The 24,791-nt window shown below is 49.0% G+C and overlaps 1 protein-coding gene across 1 annotated transcript in view; it reads right to left on the bottom strand.

The window, feature by feature from the left end:
- ALPL (alkaline phosphatase, biomineralization associated) overlaps window positions 1–12,076 on the bottom strand; it is a 90,113-nt gene extending 78,037 nt beyond the window's left edge. The window contains exon 1 of the mRNA XM_054009451.1: window positions 11,955–12,076. The gene's annotated coding sequence lies outside the window, so the exon portion shown is untranslated. The remainder of the gene's footprint in view (window positions 1–11,954) is intronic.
- Window positions 12,077–24,791: the final 12,715 nt, after the last annotated feature.

Genomic DNA, 24,791 nt, shown 5'->3' with positions numbered 1-24,791 from the left:
TGAATCTGTAAACTCGGGGGTAGTCCCGTTAGACTGGAGAATAGCCAATGTGGTTCCTATTTTCAAGAAAGGGAAAAAAAGTGACCCGGGTAACTATAGGCCTGTTAGTTTAACATCAGTAGTGTGCAAGGTGCTGGAGAAGATTCTGAAAGAGAAACTAGTTGAGGACCTTGAAGTTAATGGCAAATGCGATAAATTACAGCATGGTTTTACGAAGGGCAGATCGTGCCAAACGAATCTGATCTCCTTCTTTGAGAAAGTAACGGACTTATTAGATAAGGGAAATGCGGTGGACCTAATATACCTGGATTTCAGTAAAGCGTTTGATACAGTACCCCATGAGGAACTATTGGTTAAAATGAAAAACATTGGGATCGATATGAAAATCCAGAGGTGGATAGGGAATTGGTTAATGGGGAGAATGCAGCGGGTCGTATTAAAGGGTGAATTGTCGGGTTGGAGGGAGGTTACTAGTGGAGTGCCTCAAGGTTCGGTTTTGGGACCCATCTTATTTAATCTATTTATAACTGACCTCGGGACCGATTGCAAGAGTGGGCTGATAAAGTTTGCGGATGATACGAAGGTGGGAGGAGTTGCAAACTCGGAGGAGGATAGGGATACTCTGCAGGGAGACTTGAATGAGCTTGTGAATTGGAGTATCAGAAATAGGATGAAATTTAATAGTAAAAAGTGTAAGGTGATGCACTTGGGGACGAACAACAATTTTAGTTACAAGATGGGGACGCATTGGTTAGAAGTAACGGAAGAGGAGAAGGACCTAGGGGTCCTTGTGGACCGCAGGATGACTATGAGTCGGCAATGTGACGTGGCGGTGAAAAAAGCCAATGCGGTCTTGGGATGTATTAGGCGAGGTATATCTAGTAGAGATAGGGAGGTCCTGCTTCCGTTGTATAAGGCGCTGGTGAGACCTCATTTGGAGTACTGTGTGCAGTTCTGGTCTCCCATGTTTAAAAAAGATGAACTCAAACTGGAACGGGTGCAGAGAAGGGCGACTAAGATGATCAGAGGAATGGAAAACCTGTCGTATGAAAAGAGATTAGAGGAGCTTGGGTTGTTTAGTCTGACAAAGCGAAGGCTGAGGGGGGATATGATTGCTATGTTTAAATATATCAGAGGGGTTAATACAAGGGAGGGAGAGGAATTATTCCAGTTTAGTACTAATGTGGACACGAGAACGAATGGATACAAACTGGCCAGGGGGAAGTTTAGGCTTGAAATTAGACGAAGGTTTCTGACCATCAGAGGGGTGAAATATTGGAACGGCCTTCCGAGGGAAACGGTGGGGGCGACGGACCTGTCTGGTTTTAAGATTAAGTTGGATGAGTTTATGGAGGGAATGGTTTAATGATAAAACATAGTAGCCAAGGAAAACCAAGCAATGGTACATGAACAGCATAATGGCCAACAAGGGTCAGGCTAGAGACTCTTGCCTATATGCTCGGGGTATTACTGATCGCCATATTTGGGGTCGGGAAGGAATTTTCCTCCAGGGTAGATTGGCTGAGCCTCTGGAGGTTTTTCGCCTTCCTCTGCAGCATGGGGCAGGGATCACTAGCAGGAGGGTCTCAGCCGATTGAAGTCACTAAAACACAGGATTGGGGACTTCAACGGTAGAGTCCAGGGAAGGGTCTTGCGGCCTGCAGCATGCAGGGGGTCAGACCAGATGATCATAATGGTCCCTTCTGACCTTAATGTCTATGAGTCTATGAGTTCTGGATTTAAACTGTGCAGCCAAATGCCTAATCTATTCTGCCCCTGCCTTGGTCCATTCTCCCCCCCCCCCCCCCCCCCCCAACTGAGAGTGACATTAACAAGGATGTCAAATGGCCCCTAATCCCACAGAGTGAACAGCTAAATTTAAACTGTTCTTATGCAGGCAGCAGGCGTCCTGGGGAGGCTTCTCCCTCAGCCAGTCTCCCTGCTCCAAGCTAGAGGGGAGCCACTGCAGCCCCTGCTGAGTGCAAGGAGTTGGGGGAACACGGAGCCTAAGTGTTGGCAGCCTGGCTGGAGGAGGGAGGAGAGAAACTGATGTGACAGTGAGTTTTCCCTTTCCAAGCTTTTATTAGCTTGGAGTTTAAACTGTTTTTTTTTTTTTTTTTTTAAATGCAGCCAAAAGAGGTGAAAGTAAGCCAGTACTGAATGCTCCACTTATTTGCCAGTATGCTGCTGAACTTTAACTGGTACTCCGTACAGGCCCATACCAGCTTACTTTCACCTCTGCTGACCTCCCCATCTAGGCTTTGGGAGGGGAAGAGGGCAGGGAAACAGGAACTGGGTTGTCACCGGGGGTTCTTTAACTCTCTCCTGCTGGGGAATTTGTGTGTTTGAACTGTTAGACATATTTGCTTAAAGGTATTTTCAATTAAATTATCAAAATATTTGAAATTAGCCTGATTATGTGGTGTTATTTTGACAAATAAAATTTGCATAATTTTAAAATAGTGTGCAGAATGTTTATTTTTTGGTGTAGAATGCCCTCCCCCCAGAGTACTTCTAGGGACCCTGAGGGGAAAAGCTACAAACTCAGCAACTCACTGCAGTAACCTGGTCCATCTTGTTGGACTCCAGATCTTTATCCAGTGCCTTCAGGATGAGGGGAAAGCAGGGAGGGGTATGCAGGAGAGGAAAGGCTAGGATATTTTTATAGGTTTATAAATTAAGTTCGGGGAGGGGGGGGGTGTGCACACTTGTAAAACTAGGAGTTTCCACCTTAATAAAGGGCACCATCACTAAGCCATCTTTGGACATCCTGATATGATAGTCTGGAGTGGTCATATTTGATGCATGTATGTGAATGTAGTCATGAATTTAATTCCTGTGTGTTAAGGTGGCATCTTAAGGAGAGATGCCAACGCCCCCTTCAGGAAAGAACAGCCTAGCAAACTTTGTAAGGAAGTGAAGTGGACAACTGATGTGCAAAAAGACTGGGTTCTGCCACACCAGGGAGATGTGTCTTCTAATGACTTTGACCTGAGATTGTATGCAAAAAAGGCATAACAGCCTCAAAGGAATCCTTACGTCAGCTAAGAGGAAGTCTAATGCATGACAAATACACTTCCACTGAAACTGCTAATTAGATAATAGCTTCCTTTTCAGCTCCACCTAAGCTATCCTCTGCCACCTCAGAATCTTTTCTGTGCTAGTCACCCAACACTCCAAACTTCTGAGCTAGCATTATGCTCTGGAAATCAAGTATTCTTCAAGGGAGTGTCTCCACTACAGCAGGACTCCTGCTGGATCCTTCTCATTTCCAGAGAACAGTGAGCTCTTTTATGCAGATGTATATGGAAACCATGCCTCAAAACAGGGACCTGTTTGGGGTTATCCTTCACATCCCAGGAGGGCCCTCACAGCTGGCCACACACATTTCCCTCAGAGAGAAAGATCAGTACTGAACTGAGCTGTCCCACTGAGCTCAGCACCTTCCTCAGGCATTTTTGGAGGGGATGGGGTTAGGGTGAGGCAGGCTGTTGGCAAAGAGGGCAAGTAAGACTTGCTCAGATGGGATTGTGAGGATATGCATGGTGAGTGTCACCTCCTCAGTATGTTGGTCTGATACCATCAGCCTTGCAGGTGGTGACAGTAAGAGGAGACATAGGAAGAAGCTGGAAAGGGTGGAGGGAGTCTACAGGCCCATGCAATCCCTGTTCCCAAAACTCAACCCTTCTCCATATGCTTTATGCAGTTGGATTCAAGGCCAGCTGAGGTCATCTAATCTGACCTCCTGCCAGAGAATCTCACCCAGATCAGTTGCAATTGTTTTCAAACAGCAAGGCACTGGCCAGTGTTGACAGTCAATGCAACAGGAACCAAACAGTCAAAGAATCCTAGAATATCAGGGTTGGAAGGGACCTCAGGAGGTCATCTAGTCCAACCCCCAAAGGATCTTGGGGCCCCATGTTCAAACATTCAGCCCCCAGCATGACTTTTGGGGCCAGGCCTGCAAGAAGGCTCTGCATGTTGGGTGCTGAACTCTTCTGAAGTGGCTCCAGGGCTCTGAGCAGAGAAAGTAGAAGCAACTTGAAATGCCTTTTGGTTTTAAGATGGCCAGATTGCAAATAGCTCCTAGTGTTTGCTTGTTGCAAACTCTTGCAATTTGGGGCATTTTTTCAGAAGATTCCAACTCCTGGAGTCACAGGCTACATGTACACTAAGAGCTAAAGAGGATTCTCAGGATTGTACACACACTCATGTTATCCTGAGTATAGATAGCAAGGCAGCTGCAGTCACATGGGTAGTAGCAGCAGAGGCAGGGGTTAGCCATGCCGAGTACAACACTGTATGCTACTGCAGCTATGCTGCTATTTACATTCATGCTGGCTTGAGGAGAGTTAATGCAAATGTGTACAGGAGCAGGACAAAAAACAAAGGAATGAGACCTCTAGCTAGTAAAGTCGACAGATTCATAATGGGATCATTATGGTTACATCTGCTCTGTAGGTCTAGTGTGTGGGTGTTTTTACCCAGACCCACTTACCAGCCATACACAAAACCCTCAGGCATGTTCTTTGAACCCAACCCACAGGCCACCAAGCAGCAGATGTGAGAATCTCAGCTTTCTAAAGTTTAGTTTTTATGGTGGCCAAGCAAAGGAGGCATGTTTCCAAGTTTAATGGCTCAGAAACCAGAAGCTCAATAGACAGACCCCTCCCCAACAGTAACAACCTCATGATTTTTAAAACAATCTCATTTGGGGGTGGGGGCAGATGAGGGGACTTGCAATCTTTAAATGCTTGGGCAATACTGCTGCCCCAGAACCTCTTCTCAATGTTTGTGGTTCCCACTCCCACTTTCCCATTTTAAGCACAGAATTCTCTCCCCTGCTGTGGTGTGAAATCCCCCCAATCAAGGCCTGGTTCATAAACAGATTTTGTACCCATATAACTGTCATTGGGGGTGTTGTGATTTTTTTGTAGAGTCAGTTTCACTCTTTCCCTTGCAGTTAGTCAGTGTCCTCTGTAGGGCTCTGTCTAAACACAAAGTTTACAGGATGTTGGCATAGTGAAAGCAGTACAGCAGAGCCACACCAGACTCATGCAGCTTGTGTGTTTAGACAAAGCCCCACAGAGGACATGACTAACTGCATGGAAAAGAGATACTTTATGGGGGGGGGGGGAACCACACACACACACACACACACCCCCCATCACCACCACATTTTCTCTCCTACCCCTTCCTGTTCCAGTAGGGTCTGGTACAGGAACTCCTCACTTAACGTTGTAGTTATGTTCCTGAAAAATGCAACTTTAAGTGAAATGATGTTAAGCAAATCCAATTTCCCCATAAGGATTAATGTAAATGGGGGGTTAGGTTCCAAGGAAATTTTTCACCAGACAAGATTATACACAAACACACTATAAGTTTTAAACAAAAAATTTAATACTGGTACATAGTGATGATGATTGAGAAGCTTGGTTGAGGTGGAGGAGTTGGAGGGTGGGATATTTCCAGGGAATGCCTTACTGCTGAATGAACTAGCAATTGACTGAGCCCTCACTGGTTAACTCTCACACTCTACCAGGCAGCAGGAAAGGAGGGGGGCAGACAGACACACCCTGTGTGTGAGGGGGAAAAAAAAGCATTTCCCCTTTAAGTAGCTGACCCCAGGCTTAAGTACACTGCCCTGTTAATTAAATCAGCTTGCTGAGACCTCCTGAGATGGCAGCTACTGCCCAGAAGCTTCCTCCGTAGTGTGTTCCCCCTGCTCTAGGGAAGATGGGGTAAGTGGGGTGCAGGAGCAGGGGGAGAGGGAGACACCCTGACATTAGCCCTCCTCTTCCCCCCCTCCTCCTGTACAGCAAGCAGGAGTCTCTGGGAGCAGCTCCAAGGCAGAGGGCAGGAGCAGCACATGGCGGGGGAGGGACACAGCTGAACTGCAGGCAGCTGCTGCACAGGGAACTTAGGGGAGTGGAGAGCTGATAGGGGGCTGCTGGTCCACCCTGGTTCCAAGCCCCCAGCAGCTAGCTGCAACGGGCTGCTCTTCCTGCAAGCAATGGACAAAGCAGGAGACTGCCAAGTTAGAAGGGAGCATTTCACAACTTTAAAGGAGCATGTTCCCTCATTCATCAGCAACTTAACATTGAAACAATGCTAACCAGGATGCCTTTAAGAGAAAGGGTGGAGTGCAACTGTCAGCCAATATTATACTTTTAAAGGTGACAGTGGGGTAGATGGGTCTTCTATAGCCTGAGGCTACATGGCATTACTGCCGTCACCAGGCAGTAATGCCACTTGTAATAATTGTGTGGGTCACATTCTACTACCAGCCTTCACTTGTAGAAGTTAGTTTCCTTCCAAGAAGAGACCCTCACAAATCCCAGGCTGCTTTGGCAGCAGCTGCAACATATATGCCAAGTGAAGGGCTAGGCCATGGAGACCCTTCTCTTAATCCCCAGGCTTTTGCCCACAAGCAGGATTCTCTGAAATTCTCCTGCAGCTGCAAGCACTAGTGCAGACGGCACCACAGCTCTTACCACTGTGTTGTCTCTGCAGCTCTCTCCACATTTCAAGCCATTGCATTACTTACAAATGGATCTTGTAATGGAAATGGATCTGAGCAATGCAACAATAACGCCAACATCTCCTGCCCTCCCCCACTGTTCTGGGGAACTCCATGACATGTGCTTAGGCAGAGGGATTCCTCCTGGGTTGGGGCACAGAGCCCTGCACTTGCCCAGGTAGAGGGTGATTTGTGTCTCCCCTATTGGGAGCTATGGTGGCCCCTGGCACAGGCCATGGTATCTTGTACTCCTGTTGCAGTGGCCTTTAGGGTCACAAAACACTATGGGGCAGTCCTTCCTTGGCCAATTCCTCCCCTGCCCAGCCCCCCCCCCCCCCTCACACACACACTTCCACTCTGCCCCCTCCCTCCTCAGGCAATCTCTGCCCTGCCTCTGCTCTGAGGCTGTGCCAGAGGGGGGATGGAAATGTGGAAGAGTTGTGGCACAGAAAGCACTGGGCTAGTCAAGCCAGCTCTGTATGGATATGGACACACCCACCCATGATATGTGCAGGGCCACAGGGGCAGAGTACTCACAAATGCCACCCAAGTGTCCATCAGCAAGGCTCCTGTGCAATTCAGCTCTGCTCCTCCCTCTGCCATCACAATGTTCCTAGCAGCTCCCATTCCATCACCCTCGCCCTGGTCGCTGTCCCCAAAGCTCAGGATGAAGAGTTACTTAGAAAACTCCAGTGTTCTCAGGTCAACTCAGCACTGAGGCATACCCCACTCCTTCACTGGCAGGAAGCCATCCAACCAGGTGTTCCAAGGGACATGCCAGTTCATCCTTCCCTATTCACTGACACATGCAGCCAAGCTGGGCCAGGCACTGCTCAGAGGCCAGGGCTTTGGGGAGTTCCAGCATTTCCTGCCATTGCGCTGACCCAGTGTAACAGCTTGGAGGAGATTGCACCAGAGGCTGCTTGCTAATGCTGAAGGGTTTCCTGTTGCTTTAGCAATCACAGGGTATATTGCTGCAGATTCACCTGCAAAACCCTCCCATGGCCCATTCTCCCTCATCCCACAATCCAGAGATCCATTTCATCCAGTCACACCACAAGCATGTTCCACTGAGCCATCTCCACAGCTGCTGTCTCTCTAGAACAAGTAATAACCTACTCAGTGCCACAGTTGCTCCTGGCCTGGGGAAGTGTTCAGCCCAAGGAGCTGTGCTTCCATGCCCCTGACCCTCTGACTGCCAGCAGGGTGGATTCACCAAGACCTTGGCTACTCTACAGGTTACTTCGGTAGAACTTGCATCACTCAGGATGTGATTAATCCACCCCCTTTAGCAACATAAATTACATGAACTTAACTGCCAGTTTAGACAGCACTACCTCAGCAGGAGAGCTTCTCCTGCCAGCATAGCTACTGCCTCACAGAGGCAGGAGTTAAGCAGACAGGCGAGCTCTCTCCTGCAAGCTGGAGTGTCTCCACCACAAGTGCTACAGCAGCACAGCTCCACCAAGGAAACTGAAAACATTTCTGGGAGGAGAAGGCTATTTATTTCCTTTTGAGTAACTCATATGAAGCAGGCTTTAGGGCCCTGAGAGATCCTGCATTTGCCATTCAGTTTAAAGCAGTGCATGTACCCAAAGCACCCTCCCAGTTTGGAAAACTGGATCCTAATGACACTGCATGGATTCTTTAACTATGTGCTTATTAACGCAGCTCTTCCTGAAGTGGACATGTTCCAAAGGCATGAGCATATCATGCCAGTGGTGTTTGGAGATCCCATGGGCAGCAGGAAGTTGGCACCCTGTCAGCTCAGGGACCCTGGGAGACCACCCCCAATGGTCTGGGGCAGCTCTAGCTTTTTTGCTGCCCCAAGCACAGCAGGCAGGCTGCCTTCAGTGGCACGGCTGCGGGAGGTACGCTGGTCCTACAGATTTGGCGGCATGCCTGTGGGAAGTCTGTCGGACCCACAGCTCCGGCGTACCCACCAACCAATTGCCGCCAAATCCACGGGACCAGCGGACCTCCCCCTGCTGAAGGCAGCCTGCCTGCCCCCCTCGCAAGGACCGGCACGCTGCCCCCTGTGGCTTGCCACCCCAGGCACGTGCTTGGAGCACTGGTGCCGCTGCTGGTCTGGGGGCCCCTGAATGACAGAATGTGGGAGATCTCCATCATCAGGAAGCAAGGAAAACATGGCATACAGGGTTTTCCCTCCTGGCTGCTTTCCAAGAGAAACTAACATTATGCTAAAAGCCAGCCACACCTGGAGAGTTTTCACATGGGACTAAGGTGTTTCAGCAAAGCTGGGACAGAGATGGGGGTTAGGATTGGAGCTGGAGGGCTGCAGCTCAGGAACTAAGAGCATCGGCAGAGCTGGGAAGGTGTGGGGGAAGCCAGTTGGGGCTCAGCTGCCCTGGCAAAGCTGGGCAGGATGGGGACCCACCCAGCACGGGAATGGAGAAGCTATGGCTGACTGATCTTGCAGCAGCAGTTGTATCCCACAACAGTCTGAGCATGCAGCTGCAGAACTGCAGACGAGGGCAGAGATCCCCTGGACCCACTTTGGATCAGCTCCTGTCTGACCCGGTTCTGAGAGGCATTGCAGCCTCCTGGTCTCCAGGAGGTTCTAACTTACACTTAGACTGGCTGAGGGGCAGAGTCTCAAACAAATATTTGGGGGGGGGGGTCAAGTCAGGTCAGGGCATTTTTAGAAATAAGCTCCTCCCACCTCCACTCTTAAGATTTAATTTGAGTCATTGATTTTTAAAAATGCATGTCACTGCAACATCTGGTGCCTCACACAGATTCAGCACAGCCTCACGTTAAATTGACTGCCCACAAAGGACAGTGCCGAGAGCCCCCCCACAGACCAGATGAAATAACCCAGCCAGGATGCACAGTGCACTGCCCTCTAAAGATCAGCAAGCTGGGGTGCTGGTGGGAACAGTTAGAGATAAGCTGTTCTGACTAGCATTGCTCTCAGAAGCAGCGGAAGTCAGTCCATTGAAGTCAATGGACGCCCAGCAGGGAGATCAGAATGAGGCCTCCTACCACCACAGCCTGACAGCACAAGCACCTTTCCAGGTAAAGGGGTGCAGAGAGGCATGTGACCTGCACTTCCCTGGCTGGCTGCTGGGAATGACACTGCAGACATTAACAACTTGTACTGCAAGTTCTTCGGTGCAGGCACCTTCTCTTCCTATATAGCCTAGCACAGTACTACAACACAATCAATATGAGAACACACTGTATGTATCCCGCCAAATGGGAAACCTGTGCAATGCAGGGGAACAAGCCTTGTCTCAAGGGCTAGAGGGCCTGATTTTGATCTCACTGCCACAAGTCAAGGATAACTACTGTCAACAATGGAGTTGCACTGGTATGAGCCACGTCAGAATCCAGCCTGTGTGGGGCAGATTTCCTTAAAGTACTCAGGCTCCCATTTAGGCCCCTAAAGAAGTGCCAGCTTTCCCAAAGCCAGCAGCTCCCTTTGGGAGAGACATTGCCCAGAACTCAGCATGCAATGTGGCAAGTTCTTTGGAAAAATGTGCTCTTTTCCAAAGAGCTTTCAAACCATGTGACCCATGACAAATACAGGGCCCCATCACACATGCAGCTCATGGTACTGACCAGCCAGCACAGAAACCTGCCAAAAGTCAGATGGTAAGAGCCAGCCATGAGTGGTGGGAGTGCGAGAGCTGGCTTATGGCCATGTCTGCTGGAGCAGGGTTGGCTGCTGTAGGAAACCCCTGGATCATTCAGGAGGCTTTAGCTGGGAGGGAAGGGGTTGTCCCTTGGCAGCAGCAGTTTTGCCTACCTTAGGATCAGGCTGAGGCTTTGAATGACTATCTGGGAGGTCTCTGGCTAGGAATCTCAGTAGGGGAATTTCTTATGAGTCATCTGCAGAGCCAGGAAGGGGGAACCTCTTGCATAAAGTGTATATCCCCCCATTCACCCACAGGTCCCCTAAACTGCATGGTGCTGGACCTGGGACTACTCTGCATGGGCCAAGACACTGACACGGGAGCCCAGCCTCAAAGAGCAAGGCACAGGATTCTAAGGGCAGTACTAACAGATAAGCAGGAAATGCCCATGCTCTCCTTAGTGCTGCATTTCTCCAGTCCATACCCTGCTGTGCCCAGAGCCCTGATAAATCTGTCCATAGTGGGGTTCCCAGAGATCTCCCCTATCTGGGCCTCATCCACACAGCCCTCTAGCTGGACTGGAACTGTTCCAACTGGCATCTGAAGATAAGTCCCACTCATCCTCCTGGGCCAAACTCCCTCCAATCAGTCTCTGTGGGGACTGGGTCACCAACCAACCTCCCACCCCAGATAGAGAGAACTGTAAGGGGCATCAGTTACTGGTGAGAGGCTGGCACAGTGCATTAGCACGCAATCCCCAGCCTTAGTAGTTCCCTTCTGCATCCTGGCATCCTCTCCCCCAGGGGTGGTTTCCTTGGAGCATCTGCCCCAATTCTGCAGAGGCTATTTTGCCATTAGATCTTGTCATGGGGGGGTGACAGTCCTGGCATTTCTGGGAGCCCACTTCAAGCCTGAGGACCACCCAGCTCCTTGCAAACCCACTGTCTGGCATGTGAACCCATCTGGGACACATTCCAGCAGCTCTGAGCCAGAACCTCCTCTGGGAGCAGAGCTAACTGCAAATCACACACCCTGTTAACAGCCCAACTTCTCTACCAAACTTTTCTCCACGCAAAGGGGGGCAGCCCAGCACCCTGGGAGGAGACCAACAGCACCAAAGCAGTGTCCAAACAGGCTGGGAATCGCGCACAAGAACTTCCACTAACCCCTTAGCTCTCCAGAGGGCCAGTACTGGGAGAGGGCTTTTCAGGGCAACCTGGCACCCACTCACAGCCACAAGCCTCCGGCATCTCTCCCTCCAGATCAGGTCAGTAGCAACTGGTGTTTAGTTGCAAGATTCCCCAGCACAGCCACAGGGCAGCCGCTGGAGGAGGGAGTGAAGGGGGTGATCCCCACACACGGCGGATGCTGCTGCAGTCCCACTGCGAACTCCCAGACTCCTATTTCCAGCGCAGACCCCGCCCCCGTTCTGCTGGGGGCCGCCGCTGCCCCCTCGTGCACACCACACCCCCGTCCCAGCCAGGAGGGATCAAACCCAAAGTGGGGGGGGGGTTTGAAAAGAAGCCTCGGAACAGATTCAGTCCCCACCAGCGAGTGACTGAGATGGACGGATTCCCTGGAAACTCGGTCTTGGCGCCTGGCCTGAGAAGCAGCTCCCCGGGCAGCAAAGCCCGCCGGAGAATTCCCGTCGGAAGTTCTGCTCTCGGAGACGCGGCTGCAGAGCCGAGCGGGGCCCTTGGCGTAGCGAACAGCTGATGGGGAGCGCGCGGGGGGGTCTCGGCTATTAATCAAACGCCTCCCAGCCCTGCGCTAGCCGAGCGGCCAGAGCCGCTGCCGCGGGCCGGAGCGAAGCCGCACCAGGGCCGGGCTCCTACCTGCAGGGTTCACACGGCGGCGCTGCGAAACACACCAACTTCCAGCCTCAGCTCCAGGGAGTCTCCGCCGGGCGTACACTGGAGCCGGGAGTCCCGGCCGGCTATTTAAAGCCCCGGGGAGATAATCGCAGGCTCTGCTCCTCCCCCCCCCCCCATTAGCAGCATATCAAAGGACACAACGCACACGGCTGCCCCCTGCTGGGCCTGGCTGGGCAGGCTCCAAAGGGGCAGACATCCCGGCGTCTGCACGTGGCCCTTTACTCTGCCCTGTTCCTGCAATAGGTCCCCCAGGGATTTCCCCAACAGCCCCCCTCCCCCCAGTTAGCAGTGTTGCCAATGGCCATTTGAATTGAAATTGAAAGTTTATAAAAGCATACACAGTATGTGATGCAATACTGAGAAAGCATAATGGGCTGGAAAAGTCTGAACAAAGCCTAGCTTCTTCACACAGCTGTTATTCATGATAATTGCACATTTGTTTCGGCTATAATGGCCTATTATGATTTGTAAGCAAGGTCTGAATGAACTCTCCCCTGACAGCTAGTGATGAGCCAGGGTGGGTGGAAAGGCTTCAGGACAAAACTGTATTTACATGAACACACCTGCTCTGACTAGGTATCCAGCAGACAGAGCTGTGCTGCCCAAGGGATCCATTTTGGCTGGTGTTGTGTTATGAATCATTTTGAATGTGGGGGTCATGAAATGTTGTTCTCCTTATTGTCTGAGTGAAGGGCAGCAGAACTGTGCTTAGCCTGCCTGCCTGTGGGGGTCACTGTCAGGGCCTAATTTGTGCTAGGGCTTGCCAGGTCTGAGCAGCGGCACCTCTGGGCTTCGCAGTTCAGAGCCCTGGGACCTCTGGCTGGTCACATCAGTTATGAAAGTAACAAACTTGCTTGAGCCCCGGCACCTCTTTCATTACAAATTAAGCACTGGTCACCCTCAACTGAACTGCACCCCTAAGCCGGAGGTTTGGATGCCATATTCTAGTGAAGACAGAGGGAGGCGCACAGATGTTTTGCTTGGTGGTGTGGGCTCGCCTAAGAGTCACCAACCTGCCCCTCCCTCATGTTTAGAGATACAGTTGATTAGACTCCATAGAGAGTCTTTTGGTTTGTTAAGTGACCACGAGAGCTGAAATCACTGATAACCAGATCTAAGTGCTTAGATCTGCTGTGTAGGGTGACCTGAGGTCCCGATTTTATAGGGACAGTCCCAATATTTGGAGCTTTTTCTTATATAGGCTCCTATTACCCCCCACCTCCTGTCCTGATTTTTCACACTTGCTGTCTGGTCACCCTACTGCTGTGGAACAGTATTTCTGTGGAAGAGACAGCCAAGCCTGCACTAGCAGCGAGGTTCCCTCATTGAGAGCTGAAATCTCTGAGAGCTGGATGGAACCTCAAGAGACCAACTCACAGAGGTCACAGTGGCAGGTGGCAGCAGAAGGTAATGGTGCAGGGCCATTGGGGATGGAGTAGTGGAATGAACAGCAGCACGATGAACAGCAGCAGCCAGAGCATTTGTTTGTTGGACTATGTTTTAGTGACTTCACTCCAGAATGCTAGATTTGTGGCTAGGAAACTTACATAAATATACATTTCCTAATAGGTCAAGATTTTTAAAATGCATTATTTGCCAAGGTATTATCTCACAGCATCGCTGTCTCGAGAGGTCATTTTATTGGGGAAACAATGAGGAGTCCAGTGGCACCTTAAAGACTAACAGATTTATTTGGGCATAAGCTTTCGTGGGTAAAAAAAACCCACTTCTTCAGATGCACAGAGTGAAAATTACTGATGCAGGTATAAATATACTGACACATGAAGAGAAAGGAGTTACCTTATGTCAGGGTTCCTTCCCCACTCTGAACTCTAGGATACAGATGTGGGGACACTCATGAAAGCCCCCTAAGCATATTTCTACCAGCTTAGGTTAAAACCTGGTACGCTGCCACCACCAAGTGATTTAACAAGAAACAGGGAAAGGACCACTTGGAGTTCCTCTTCCCCAAAAATATCCCCCTGAGCCCTTACACCCCCTTTCCTGGGGGTGGCTTGAGAATAATATCCTATCCAATTGGTTACAAAGTGATCAAAGACCCAAACCCCTGGGTCTTTGGACAATGGAAAAATCAGTCAGGTTCTTAAAAGAAGGATTTTATTAAAAAGAAAAGGTAAAAATCATCTCTGTAAAATCAGGATGGAAAATAACTTTACAGGGTAATCAGATTCAAAGAGCCCAGAGGAACCCCCTCTAGCCTTAGTTTCAAAGTTACAACAAAACAGGGATAAACCTCCCTCTAGCAAAGGGAACATTCACAAGTTGAGAAAACAAAGATAAACTAATATGCCTTGCCTGGCTGTTACTTACAAGTTTGAAATATGAGAGACTTGTTCAGAAAGATTTGGAGAACATGGATTGATGTCCAGTCCCTCTTAGTCCCAAGAGCAAACACCACCAAAACAAAGAGCACAAACAAAAGCTTCTCCCCCTCCCCCCAAGATTTGAAAGTATCTTGTCCCCTTATTGGTCCTTTGGGTCAGTGTCAGCCAGGTTACCTGAGCTTCTTAACCTTTTACAGGTAAAAGGACTTTGGTGCCTCTGGCCAGGAGGGATTTTATAGTATTGTATACAGGAGGGTTATTACCTTCCCTTTATAGTTATGACATCTTACAAATGGAGAACCAGTGTTGACAGGGCCAATTCAATCAGGGTGCATGTGGTCCACTCCCAATAATTGATGAGGAGGTGTCAATACCAAGAGAGGGAAAATTGCTTTTGTAGTGAGCCAGCCACTCCCAGTCCCTATGCAAGCCCAAATTACCCTGTTTCCCCGAAAATAAGACAGTGTCTTATATTAATTTTTGCTCCCAAAGATGCGCTAGGTCTTATTTTCAGGGGATGTCTTATTTTTCAGAAATGAAAAATGCCTTATTATCGGTGGATGCCTTATTATCGGGGAGGTCTTATTATCGGGGGGATGCCTTATATTACAACGAGAGGCAAAACTGTAAGTAGGCCTTATTTTCGGAGGATGTCTTATTTTCGGGGAAACAGGGTAATGGTGTTAAATTTGCAAATGAATTGTTGCTCTGCAGTTTCTCTTTGAAGTCTGTTTTTGAAGTTTTTTTGTTGAAATATGACTATTTTTAAATCTATTATAGAATGTTCAGGAAGATTGAAGTGTTCTCCTACTGGCTTTTGTATGTTACCATTCCTGATGTCCGATTTGTGTCCATTTATTCTTTTACATAGAGACTGTCCGGTTTGGCCAATGTACATGGCAGAGGGGCATTGCTGGCACATGATGGCATATATAACACCAGTAGATGTGCAGGTGAATGAGCCCCTGATGGGGTGGCTGATGTGGTTAGGTCCTCTGATGTGTCACTAGAGTAGATATGGGGACAGAGTAGGCAACGAGGTTTGTTACAGGGATTGGTTCCTGGGTTAGTGTTTCTGTGGTGTGGTGTGTAATTGCTGGTGAGTATTTGCTTCAGGTTGGGGGACTGTCTGTAAGCGAGGACTGGCCTGCCTCCCAAGGTCTGTGAGAGTGAGGGATCGTTTTCCAGGATAGGTTGTAGATTGTTGATGATGTGATGGAGAGGTTTTAGCTGGGAGCTGTACGTGATGGCCAGTTGGAAAGTATCTACCAGCAATGGGGCTGCCTTGTGCTCAGGACAGAATAGAGAATTTTGAACACAAAGTGGAATATCCTACAACGAATGAATGAAAATTTAACTTCAACTTTTTCTTCTTTATCATCACTAGTGGTTTGGCCCAATCTTTGTGCTACTATGTTTCCTGAGATGAAAGAAGTAGGAATTCATCTCTTGCTACTCCCAGTCTCAACAGCTATAGTTGAGTGTTCTTTTTCCTTACTGAACAGAATTTTGTATTCTGAAAGAAGTTGCCTTCTGTCTGAACATGAGCATATAATGAAAGACTGGAAGTATCGGACACACAAGAAGACACCAAAGAGTTGTGCAAAATTACAAGAAGAAACCAAGAAGGATGTAGATACAGTGCTTCATAGTAGGCTTGAGTAGCCAACTTTAATTTCTGTGAGGATTTTAAAACATGAGTTAAATCTAATAAAATAGTCGTAAAACATTTTTCAGATTTTACTATAGTGCCATACAGCCCACCTTACCCTCATGGTTTCAACTCTCGTCGGTCCTCACCCCCCTCCCATATTCGAACACATACTCCCATTTCAATTTCTGGGGAAAACACTGGGTCCCGCTGTCCCCCATCTGCACCTCTAAGAGGGACAGCACACTACCCCACCACTGGGGGGGGGTGGCTGGGGGCAGAACCCCGGTCCTCCAGCCCACTGACATGAATGCAGCACTTGTGAAGGAATAGCTGGGACCAGATGGGGAAACACAGATGCTGCTCTGCTCCCATCCACTCTTTCCTGGATTCTTCCCCCCTCTCTATTTAGCATTGAGGGACATCTGCCCAGAGGACGGATCCTTGCTCCTTAGGTGGTCCTGTATCTCTCCAGTGCAAACACCCCCCACGCCTCCACCCCCATCACCCATCAGTATCCTGACACTGCTGCAGCCTGAATCACCATGGTGGAGAGTTGCAGGTAGCAGGTGTCCCTCAGCCCAGTGGATCCAGAGGAGAAAGCCCAGCTCTGATGCCATTTATTGTTACCACTGATTAACACGGATATTGTGGTGCACAAACAGGGAGTGGGGGCCAGATCCTGCCACTGGAAGTGCTGCCCCTGTGCTGCTCCCGCCAAAAGCCAGCTGGTAAGAGCCACCTGTCAGGGCGGTGGCAGTGGCCTGAGGAGACAATCCCTGTCCCAGGGGGCTTAGAACCTACCAGATCACTTTTGTCCACATTTCCATTTACACAATGGCCCCAAATCAGATCAGGGGCCCCATTGTGCTAGGCACTGTACACAGGCATGAAAAAAGGCAGTCTCTGCCCCAAAGAGACTGAAATAGACAAGGTGGGGCAGAGAGAGAAGAGGCACCAAGAGAAGTGGCGAATCGTGGAAGTCAACGAATGGCTACGCAGGTGGTGTCGGAGAGAAGGCTTTGGATTCTTCGACCATGGGATGGTGTTCCAAGAAGAAGGAGTGCTAGGCAGAGACGGGCTCCACCTAACGAAGAGAGGGAAGAGCATCTTCGCCAGCAGGCTGGCTAACCTAATGAGGAGGGCTTTAAACTAGATTCACCGGGGGAAGGAGACCAAAGCCCTGAGGTAAGTGGGGAAATGGGATCCTGGGAGGAAGCACAAGCAGGAGAGCGCAAGAGGGGAGGACTCCTGTCTCTTGCTGAGAAAGAGGGACGATCGAGGAGTTATCTTAAGTGCCTATACACAAATGCAAGAAGCCTGGGAAACAAGCAGGGAGAACTGGAAGTCCTGGCACAGTCAGGGAACTATGATGTGATTGGAATAACAGAGACTTGGTGGGATAACTCACACGACTGGAGTACTGTCATGGATGGATATAAACAGTTCAGGAAGGACAGGCAGGGCAGAAAAGGTGGGGGAGTTGCGTTGTATGTAAGAGAGGAGTATGACTGCTCAGATCTCCGGTATGAAACTGCAGAAAAACCTGAGAGTCTCTGGATAAAGTTGAGAAGTGTGAGCAACAAGGGTGATGTCGTGGTTGGAGTCTGCTATAGACCACCAGACCAGGGGGATGAGGTGGATGAGGCTTTCTTCTGGCAACTAGCAGAAGTTGCTAGATCGCAGGCCCTGGTTCTCATGGGAGACTTTAATCACCCTGATATCTGCTGGGAGAGCAATACAGCGGTGCACAGGCAATCCAGGAAATTTTTGGAAAGTGTAGGGGACAATTTCCTGGTGCAAGTGCTGGAGGAACCAACTAGGGGCAAAGCTTTTCTTGACCTGCTGCTCACAAACAGGCAAGAACTAGTAGGGGAAGCAAAAGTGGATGGGAACCTGGGAGGCAGTGACCATGAGATGGTCGAGTTCAGGATCCTGACACAAGGAAGAAAGGAGAGCAGCAGAATACGGACCCTGGACTTCAGAAAAGCAGACTTCGACTCCCTCAGGGAACAGATGGGCAGGATCCCCTGGGAGAATAACATGAAGGGCAAAGGGGTCCAGGAAAGCTGGCTGTATTTTAAAGAATCCTTATTGAGGTTGCAGGAACAAACCATCCCGATGTGTAGAAAGAATAGTAAATATGGCAGGCGACCAGCTTGGCTAAACAGTGAAATCCTTGCTGATCTTAAACGCAAAAAAGAAGCTTACAAGAAGTGGAAGATTGGACTGTATAAGTAGGGGCATTGCCAGCAGATCGAGGGACGTTATCATTCCCCTTTATTCGACATTGGTGAGGCCTCATCTGGAATACTGTGTCCAGTTTTGGGCCCCACACTACAAGAAGGATATGGAAAAATTGGAAAGAGTCCAGCGGAGGGCAACAAAAATGATTAGGGGTCTGGAGCACATGACTTATGAGGAGAGGCTGAGGGAACTGGGATTGTTTAGTCTCCAGAAGAGAAGAATGAGGGGGGATTTGATAGCAGCCTTCAACTACCTGAAGGGGGGTTCCAAAGAGGATGGAGCTCGGCTGTTCTCAGTGGTGACAGATGACAGAACAAGGAGCAATGGTCTCAAGTTGCAGTGGTTGGATATCAGGAAAAACTATTTCACTAGGAGGGTGGTGAAACACTGGAATGCGTTACCTAGGGAGGTGGTGGAGTCTCCTTCCTTAGAGGTTTTTAAGGCCTGGCTTGACAAAGCCCTGGCTGGGATGAGTTAGCTGGGAATTGGTCCTGCTTTGAGCAGGGGGTTGGACTAGATGACCTCTTGAGGTCCCTTCCAACTCTGATATTCTATGATTCTATGATTCTAAGTGACTTGCCCAAGGCCACCCAGCACTGCAGTAGCAGAGCTAAAGCTAGAACCCCAGTCTCCTGAGCCCTATCCCATTGCACTAGATAATGCTGCCTATCACAGTGAAAAAGGTCATGAAGAGAATAGTGCGTTTCAGACAGCAATCACTGATTGATCATTCTATTGGGTACCCAGACACTTAGGTGAGGGGTGTGTTGGAAATGCCCAGAGATAGATTACTAAAGCACCCCTCACTGTAATAGCTATGTACTAAAATCAGCTTCAGTTCTTCATTGTAATTTATCAAGGAGTGAGTCCAGCCTCAGTTCTTTAAGGGTTAGTTATGCAGCAAGGGCTGATTGTATTGGTCAGCCAGGACTTAGAACTGGAACAAAGGAAAGTATTCTGGGATATGGCTCTCCAAACTGTGTTGAGTCAAGACCATGATAAAGAACTACATCTGATTTTATATATTGTCCAGAAAAGTTGTTCCATGAGGACTAAAAAGCAGAAATATCCTGCCATGGCAATGGTCCTTTGGCAGCTCCAAGCTATCACTTCCTTGGTAGCCAGTGTATCCTAGTGACACATCATCATCCACCGAAGTAGTGGCAGTGAATAAGGGTTAAGAGCAGTTGTTCTACAAAAAGCTCCACATCTGTATCATCCCACAATGAATCAGACCTGGGAAGCCAACCCAAAATTCTTATTTCCCTCTCTTCTTATGGGATGCAAACAGGCATTTGACTCCAAAAGGAGGCAACCACCTCCCATGACAGGTGGGAGCCCCTGGCTAGCTAATCTGGTGGTACTTTGAAATACGCTCACTTCACAAGCCTCGTTAGTGCACAAGCCCCTGAGCAGGGAACAGAATGGCAGCTCCATGGGAGCTCAGGGCATGGTGAGATTGTGTGCACTTTGCACATGTGCAAATGGGCAGGAGTGAATATTTTCTTTGGCAGGTGAGTGGATTTGTGTGGCTTGTTTCATCCTCTAGGCATCTTTGACTTGCCCTTGCAGGCCAGTTTGTATCCTTTGCTGGGGGAGATTACGGGGAAAAGGTATTTTAAAAGATTCTGTAGTTTGAAGGAGACCCTTTGAGCCAATAAGGCCCGCGGTTTGAGAGAATTCTGTGTCCATGTCCATGTCCATGTCCTCATCACGCTTGTCGCTGCGCTGCCATCGCCGCCGCCTCCTCGCCTCGTTTTTCTGGTCCTGGCTCAGCATAAACTCCATGAGAACGCGCGAGGTGTTTACAATGTTCATGACTGTTGTCTTGAGCTGAGCGGGCTCCATGCTTGCCGTGGTATGGAGTCTGCAGTGTTCACCCAGGAAAAAAGGCGCGAAATGGTTGTCTGCTGTTGCTTTCATGGAGGGAGGGGTGAGGCTGTACCCAGAACCACCTGCAACAATATTTTTTGCCCCATCAGGCACTGGGATCTCAACCCAGAATTCCAATGGGCGGGGGAGACTGCGGGAACTATGGGATAGCTACCCACAGTGCAACGCTCAGGAAATTGACGCTAGCCCCGGTACATGGACGCACACCACCAAATTAATGTGCTTAGTGTGGCCGCATACATTCGACTTTATACAATCTGTTTCCAAAATTCGAATTATATAAATTCGGATTAATCCTGTAGTGTAGACATACCCTTTGACTTGAAGTAATTCCAGGCCTCCTCCGCCTTTAGATCCACAAATTCTTCAGTCCAATCCACTTCCCTAACTAATTTCCTTAATTCTTTAAAGTTAGCTCTTTTGAAATAAAAAATCCTAGTCTCAGATCTATTTTTGTTTATCCTTCCATCTAGTTTGAACTGAATTAGCTCATGATCACTCGAACCAAGGTTGTCCCCTACAACCATGTCTTCTATAGGTCTTCTCTGCTCACCAAAACCAAATCTAAAATGGCATCCCCTCTTGTTGGTTCTTAAACTACTTGGTGAAGGAATCCATCAGCTAGCGCATCTAGAAAAATCTGAGCCCTATTATTATTACTAGCACTTGTTCTCCAGTCTATATCTGGGAAGTTAAAGTCTCCCATGATCACACAATTCCCATTAGTGTTTACTTCATTAAAAACATTAAAGAGGTCTCTAGCCATGTCCAAATTAGATCCCGGCAGTCTGTAGCGCACCCCAAGCAGTATCTCAGGGGAGGCTCTAGTAGCTTTCTTTCCCAATGTGATTTTTGCCCAGACAGACTCTGTCTTATCCATTCCATCAGTCCCATCAAGGAGCAATCAAGTTAGATTTATCTTTTCTTTGCCGAACCTACAAGGGAGTCCCTGACCTTGTAGTGCCTGGAATGAAGTACCACCAGGAAGTCCCCATGTTGTTAGGGACAAATGTCATCCGTACCAGTTGGCCGGATTTAGCTAACAAGTGGGGGAACTAATTCCCGGCCTGCCTGAAAGGGAAGTCAGTGTCTGGTATGCAGCCTACAAGCAAGTGGTCTCTGGCCAAGGGAGGCCATCCTTGAGATACACTGGCCAGCAACCCATCTTGTTAAGAGCTGGAGAAGGAAGAAGTGAACCTGTGAAGGCCTCCTGTGGTGTAGGATGGGGACCATACACTATTCTGGTAGAACCTGATGCTAAGACTCACCTGCCAGAAGACCTGAGGGTGGAGATAGGCATAACAGATGCTGAATACGGGAAGGGTTATATTTATCTACAAAATGTAGGACAAACAACAGCTGTAATAAAGAGGAACCAGCATCTAGTGACAGCTTCAGTAGTCTACAGCATGGCTAGTGTGAGCAGCAACATTAAATATTCTCCAGGACAAGCACTGAGGGAAGTGGCACAGGCCGATACTGCTGTGCCAGAGGTGGACTTGAGTCAGGTAGCTGTGCAGGACCCAGCTCAACTGAAGATATTGGAAGAATTGCTCATGCAGAATGCAGACGTATTCTCTCAAAATGATCTCAACTTGGGCTGCACTTCCACAATCAAGCATGAGATACCCCTGATTGATACTATTGCTGTTAGGCAACCCTAAGATACCCATTTTATTCTCCAGCACAATATCAGGAGGTCCGTAAACACTTGCAGGGGATGGCGGAGGCAGGAGCAATCAGACCAAGTCAAAGCCCTTTTGCTTCACCTATGGTGGTGGCATGGAAGAAAGATGGTTCTATGCGAGTGTGTATTGACTACAGATAGTTGAATGTTAAAACCACTCGAGATGCATTTCCTCTGCCCCGTATCAAAGAAGCCCTGGATGCCCTTGGAGGAGCCAGATATTACTTCACACTCAGGATAGTGGCAGGTGGAAATGGCAGAGGAGGATAAATCCAAAACCACATTCAAAACCCCTATGGGGCTGTTTGAATGTAATCGGGTGCCTTTCGGTCTACAGAATTCCCTGGCTACCTTCCAGGGGCTGATGATGCATGTCTTGGGGGATTAAAACTTCTCAGCAATACTGATTTACCTTGATGATGTCATCGTGTTCTCCCATACTTTTGAGGAGCATCTACAGTGCCTGGAGATGGCTTTTGATAGATTCCGTCAACACGGTCTCAAGCTGAAGCCCAGGAAGTGTCACTTGCTATGAGAAGAGCACATAGCGTCTGCCCAAGGCATTGCAACAGGTCCAAATAAGATACAGCAGGTGAGGGATTGGAAGACCCCTTCTAACAGGAAGGAAGTATTACAGTTTCTTGGATTCACTGGCTATTACAGGAGATACATCAAAGGCTACTCCAAACTGACAGCCCCATTATTCAGATTAACTGCAGTTGAAGCCCAGACCAGAAGGAGAAATCAGAGGGGTCCCACTAAGATACCCATTTTTATTTGGACAGAGGAATGTGGCCAAGCTTTTACAGAGCTGAAGACAAAGCTGACTACTGCACCAGTACTGGGATATGCTGATTACAGCTTACCATTCATACTCCAGACACATCCACAGAGGGGCTAGGAGCTGTACTGGCTCAGGTTCAGTCAGGGTAGGAGAGGGTCATAGCTTATACCAGCAGGGGCTTAACTCCCTCAGAAAAAAAATATCCTGCCCATAAACTGGAGTTTTTGGCATTAAAATGGGCGGCTGCAGATAAATTTAGAGACTATCTTCTAGGACACCAATGTACAGTATTGACTGACAACAATCCACTGGCCTACGTTACTACTACTGCTAAATTGGATGCAACCAGTCAAAGGTGGATGGCAAAGCCGGCAGAGTTCATCTTCAACATAAAGTACGGGTCTGGGAGAAGTAATGCCAGTGCTGATGGCCTGTCTCACTTACCCCAGGAGGAGGTGGCTACTATTATGAATATGCAATGTGTCCTCCATAGCAACCCAAGGTGAATGCTAAAGGAATGCAACGGAGAGAGCTCCACAGGCCAAGCATAGAATTAATCCCAGGCCTGCCTAAGGAAGAATTGAAGAGACTGCAGGAAAAGGATGCACTAATCTCCCAAGTAAGGATTGCCCAGGCAATGGGCACCCAGTGCCTGGGAGAGGCTGAAGGAAGAAACACCAGTACAGATATTACTGAGTCAATGGAAGCGACTGTCGCTGATAGAGGGGATCCTTTACAGGAGGACAACAATCCCAGGAGAGATCCAACAGGTGGTGCTGCCAGAGAAACTCCAGAGAGAAGTGTTCGAAGCTCTGCACACGAACATGGGACACATGGGCATTGACAGTATGGTGGATCTCATCTACTCTCGCTGTTATTGCCAAGGCATGCAATCCACCATCCAGGGGTGGTGCCTCTCTTGTGAAAGGTGCTGCCTAAGAAAGAGAGGCATCTCTAAAGGCAGAGCTCCACTTACCTCAGTCCATACCAAAAGGCCCCTGGAGCTAGTGTGCCTCAACTTTCTCACCCTGGAATCATCCTGTGGGGGGGCATCAAGAATGTCCTTGTAGTCACTGATCATTTCACTTGCTATGCTCAGGCATAACCTACTCACGACCAGCGGGCATCTACTGTGGCCAAGGTGATGTGGAAACAGTTCATCTGCCATTATGGCATCCCTGAAAGGATACATATGGCCCAGGGGAGAAATTTCAAATGTAATCTCCTGGTCCAGCTTTGGAAACTGTTGGGGACTTCAAAGAGCAGACCCACACCCTGTCACCCTCAAGGGAATGGGACTACTGAGCGGTTCAACCAAACACTCATGGATATGCTGAGAACCCTGCATCCGGACCAAAAGGCAAACTGGAAGGACTATATTGAGCCCATGACTGCACCCAGCATGAGTCCAATGGGTTTTCCCCGTTCTTCTTAATGTTTGGCCAGCACCTCAGGCTGAAGATAGATGTGGCTCTGGGTTTCCCCCACCGGGGAGATGAGGGAGTGGAGGAGTACATCTCCCGGCTAAGGGAATGCCTAGAGAGGCTGCACAGGCATCTGAAGCCACCAAACTTCACCCAAAATAGTACTATGACTGCCAGATGCGAGAAGCTCCGCTGACTCCTGGAGACAGGATGCTAGTAACCAAGGAGAAGAAAGGGAAACAGAAACTGGGAGACAGATGGGAACCAATTCCCTATATCATGATCAGAAGACAAGGGGACTTGCCTGTCTATACTATACAGCCAGAATCAGGAGGAGGGGAACAGGCAATACACTGTAACCAAATTACACCATGCATGTTTCTACCTATCGGTGGGGCCAATCAACCAGCAGACAGGAAGTTACATGATAAATGGAGGGAGCCAAGCCGGGAATTGAGGGAAACTTCCCATTGGAGGCAGGGGCAGGGAAGGAACTTCCTGGGGGCTCTGTAGATAGGCCAGGCTGCTATAGGGGAAAGAAAATCAGTAGGGGGATGACATACATAGGGGATGCCTGGGACATGGGGGATGGACAGTGCAAAGAAGGGAAGCCAGCACTGATTGTATTGAATCACAAGACCCAGACCAGTTTGACTCAGACCCTCAGTACTCTGACCTGGAGGCAGAGGCGGATTTAGAGTTAGTGGGGCCCTGTGCGCAGCTTCATTTTCGGGGGGCCCCCCCTTGGGACCCAGCCAAGAAAAAGA

The sequence above is a fragment of the Malaclemys terrapin genome, chromosome 19 (assembly GCF_027887155.1).
Source record: "Malaclemys terrapin pileata isolate rMalTer1 chromosome 19, rMalTer1.hap1, whole genome shotgun sequence".
Lineage (NCBI taxonomy): Eukaryota > Metazoa > Chordata > Testudines > Emydidae > Malaclemys > Malaclemys terrapin.
This window is presented reverse-complemented; position numbering and strand designations above follow the sequence as displayed.